Here is a 4,897-nt window from a genome sequence, read left to right as displayed (position 1 = left end):
CAGCAGTGTTCATTCCCGGAGTGGACAACTGGGAAGCAGACTTTCTCAGCAGACACAACCTCCACCCGGGAGAGTGGGGACTTCATCCAGAAGTCTTCCAAATGATTGTACACCGGTGGGAAAGGCCACAGGTGGACATGATGGTGTCCCGCCTCAACAAAAAGCTAAAAAGATATTGCGCCAGGTCAAGGGACCCTCAGGCGATAGCTGTGGACGCTCTGGTAACACCGTGGGTGTACCGGTCGGTGTATGTGTTCCCTCCTCTGCCTCTCATACCCAAGGTACTGAGACTAATAAGAAGGAGAGGAGTAAGAACTATACTCATTGTTCCGGATTGGCCAAGAAGAGCTTGGTACCCAGAACTTCAAGAAATGATCTCAGAGGACCCATGGCTTCTGCCGCTCAGACAGGACCTGCTGCAGCAGGGGCCCTGTCTGTTCCAAGACTTACCGCGGCTGCGTTTGACGGCATGGCGGTTGAACGCCGGATCCTGAAGGAAAAGGGCATTCCGGAGGAAGTTATCCCTACGCTTATTAAAGCTAGGAAAGAAGTGACCGCAAACCATTATCACCGCATATGGCGGAAATATGTTGCGTGGTGTGAGGCCAGGAAGGCCCCAACGGAGGAATTTCAGCTAGGTCGATTTCTGCACTTCCTACAATCAGGGGTGACTATGGGCCTAAAAATGGGTTCCATTAAGGTCCAGATTTCGGCTCTATCGATTTTCTTCCAAAAAGAACTGGCTTCACTACCTGAAGTTCAGACATTTGTTAAGGGAGTGCTGCATATTCAGCCCCCTTTTGTGCCCCCAGTGGCACCTTGGGATCTCAACGTGGTGTTGGATTTCCTAAAGTCGCATTGGTTTGAACCACTTAAAACCGTGGAGTTGAAATATCTCACGTGGAAAGTGGTCATGCTGTTGGTCTTGGCTTCGGCCAGGCGTGTGTCAGAATTGGCGGCTTTGTCTTGTAAAAGCCCTTATCTGATTTTCCATATGGATAGGGCGGAATTGAGGACTCGTCCCCAATTTCTCCCAAAGGTGGTTTCAGCGTTTCATTTGAACCAGCCTATTGTGGTGCCTGCGGCTACTCGTGACTTGGAGGACTCCAAGTTGCTGGACGTAGTCCGGGCCCTAAAAATCTATGTTTCCAGGACAGCTGGAGTCAGAAAGACTGACTCGCTATTTATCCTGCATGCGCCCAACAAGTTGGGTGCGCCTGCTTCAAAGCAGACTATTGCTCGCTGGATCTGTAGCACGATTCAACCTGCACATTCTGCGGCTGGACTGCCGCATCCTAAATCTGTAAAAGCCCATTCCACGAGGAAGGTGGGCTCTTCTTGGGCGGCTGCCCGAGGGGTCTCGGCTTTAGCTTTGCCGAGCAGCTACTTGGTCGGGGTCAAACACATTTGCTAAATTCTACAAGTTTGATACCCTGGCTGAGGAGGACCTAGAGTTCGCTCATTCGGTGCTGCAGAGTCATCCGCACTATCCCGCCCGTTTGGGAGCTTTGGTATAATCCCCATGGTCCTTATGGAGTTCCCAGCATCCACTAGGACGTCAGAGAAAATAAGATTTTACTCACCGGTAAATCTATTTCTCGTAGTCCGTAGTGGATGCTGGGCGCCCGTCCCAAGTGCGGATTGTCTGCAATACTTGTATATAGTTATTGTTTAACTAAAGGGTTATTGTTGAGCCATCTGTTCAGAGGCTCAGTTATATTTCATACTGTTAACTGGGTATAGTATCACGAGTTATACGGTGTGATTGGTGTGGCTGATATGAGTCTTACCCGGGATTCAAAATCCTTTCCTTATTGTGTCAGCTCTTCCAGGCACAGTATCCTAACTGAGGTCTGGAGGAGGGTCATAGAGGGAGGAGCCAGTGCACACCAGGTAGTCCTAAAGCTTTCTTTAGTTGTGCCCAGTCTCCTGCGGAGCCGCTATTCCCCATGGTCCTTACGGAGTTCCCAGCATCCACTACGGACTACGAGAAATAGATTTACCGGTGAGTAAAATCTTATTATCAGGTGCTGGAAGGGGGAGGGGTCACAGACAAACAAACAAAGAGGAAGGGGGGTGGAAATCCCCACCCCCAAATTCCCTTCCGCACACTGAAAATTACCTGTAACCATCCCTGAATCTATCTGGTAATAAAATTCAGAGAATTCGTCACAAATGTTTGCAAACACATGTTTAGCTGCTGGCCACTTCAAAGCTTCTCTGATACAGCAGTCCTAACTACTTGATAGCAGTGCCCACATTGGGCCATTTAATTTGTCACAGTATGCCTCATAATAAAGGCCATTACTAAAACAGTTCCAGACTGAGAGCTAACTTACCAGGGAGCCACCCCCAGGATCTCCCATTGGCACTACAAGGAACAGCATGCCTTCCAAATGCTGCTCCCATTCAATGCCTCATGCACACAAGCAGACAAACAATTTGGAAGCTGCTCAATCATACCTGGAGATAATTATATATCAGGTGCTGGAAGGGGGAGAGGTCACAGACAAACAAACAAAGAGGAAGGGGGGTGCAAATCCCCACCCCCAAATTCCCTTCCGCACACTGAAAATTACCTGTAACCATCCCTGAATCTATCTGGTAATAAAATTCAGAGAATTCATCACAAATGTTTGCAAACACATGTTTAGCTGCTGGCCACTTCACGGCTTCTCTGATACAGCAGTCCTAACTACTTGATAGCAGTGCCCACATTGGGTCATATAATTTGTCACAGTATGCCTCATAATAAAGGCCATTACTAAAACAGTTCCAGACTGAGAGCTAACTTACCAGGGAGCCACCCCCAGGATCTCCCATTGGCACTACAAGGAACAGCATGCCTTCCAAATGCTGCTCCCATTCAATGCCTCATGCACACAAGCAGACAAACAATTTGGAAGCTTCTCAATCATACCTGGAGATAATTATATATCAGGTGCTGGAAGGGGGAGGGGTCACAGACAAACAAACAAAGAGGAAGGGGGGTGCAAATCCCCACCCCCAAATTCCCTTCCGCACACTGAAAATTACCTGTAACCATCCCTGAATCTATCTGTTAATAAAATTCAGAGAATTCATCACAAATGTTTGCAAACACATGTTTAGCTGCTGGCCACTTCATGTTATAACTGTCAGGGGGAAGGACATTACGCACGGAACTGCAACTCTAGAGACCCACATAAGGTATATCGACCCCCTAGACTAGAACATGACACACGGTATGGCGCACGCAAATGGGATCAGGGACCGCAGAGGAGGAGTTATGAGCCACATGCAGGGGAAACAAAGAGGTACCCACCAAAGAGAGACTGGCAGGTCTCTGAAAATTCTCAGTTACCCCCCTCATATATTGTAGCTGCCAACGCGCTGCGGGAGGGTCACAACTTACAATAGGGGTCAGGCCACACCTGTAGTCTGCAGCCAGTGAAATTAATTGCGAGCCTTGGAAGTGAACCTGAGGTCACAATTGATGTAGCTGGTAGATCTCTACCTTTCCTTGTAGATACGGGGGCGGCCAAGTCAGTGTTAAATTCAACGGTGGGTATGAAAACCACGGGTAAAACAATTCCAGCAATGGGAGTAACAGGAGTAGTACAACACTACCTTTTAAGTAGACCAGCAGAGATTACGATAGGGCCTTTGCAGACCAAGCACTCCTTCTTGCTAGCTGCATCGGCTCCGACTAATCTACTTGGGAGAGATTTACTGTGTAAGATGGGGTGTGTCATATATTGTACTCCTGAAGGTGTTTTCTTAGATATACCCGAGAATCACGCTCAGGAAGTGCAGGATATGCTAGACTCCCCACAAAGGTTAATGTCACACACTGCTGTTACAGACAGGTGTCCATCCAAGGTAGAGGAAATGATCTCCCAGATACCAGAGTCACTTTGGACCAAAGATGGACAAGACACTGGATTGATGGCAAATGTAGCTCCTGTAGTAGTTGAAGTAAAAGATGGTAGGATAGCTCCAAAAATCCCACAGTATCCTCTGAAGCCAGAGGTGGAGTTAGGAGTGTACCCAGTCATAGAGTGCTTGCTGCAACAGGGCATCCTAGTCAGGATGTCCAGCACTGCCAATAGTCCCATCTTCCCTGTGAAAAAGAGTGGGGGGAGGGGTTACAGGCTAGTGCAGGATCTAAGGGGGATCAACAAAATAGTCGAGAGCCAATTCCCCATAGTGCCAAATCCAGCTGTCATCCTTATGCAAATCCCTCCCACTGCAAAATTTTTCACTGTTATTGACCTCTGCTCCGCCTTCTTCTCGGTACCTCTGCACCCTGACAGCCAATACTTGTTTGCATTCACATACAGAGGAGTACAGTACACCTGGACTCGCTTACCACAAGGTTTAATTGACAGCCCAAGTATTTTCTCACAGGCTTTGCATGATTGTTTACAATCCTTTTAACCTGAGAACGGATCAGTATTAATACAGTATGTAAATGACTTACTACTGTGTTCTGATTCACTCGAATCGTCCTTGAGAAACACGAAACAGCTTCTGTTTCATCTTTCTGATACGGGACACAAGGTTTCAAAGGATAAGTTGCAGCTATGCCAGACCAAGGTAAAATATTTGGGACATTGCTTGACACAAGGACTGAGACACCTCACCGCTGATAGAATACAGGCGATTCGCGACATGACTCTGCCACAAACCCAGCAACAGATCCGCACTTTCCTAGGAATGTGTGGTATTGCCGCAACTAGATCCCAGGGTTTTCCATGCTAGCCTTACCTTTGCAAGAGATGGTCTCATCAAACAAACCAGATCGGATTTCGCACACAGACGAGTCCGAACTGGCATTTGAGAGACTCAAACAGTGCCTATCGCAGGCACCAGCATTAGGTATGCCAGATTATGGGAAACCATTTGAATTGTACGG

The sequence above is a fragment of the Pseudophryne corroboree genome, chromosome 1 (assembly GCF_028390025.1).
Source record: "Pseudophryne corroboree isolate aPseCor3 chromosome 1, aPseCor3.hap2, whole genome shotgun sequence".
NCBI classification, from domain to species: domain Eukaryota; kingdom Metazoa; phylum Chordata; class Amphibia; order Anura; family Myobatrachidae; genus Pseudophryne; species Pseudophryne corroboree.
The sequence above is the reverse complement of the archived record's forward strand: the minus strand, read 5'-3'. Positions refer to the sequence as shown.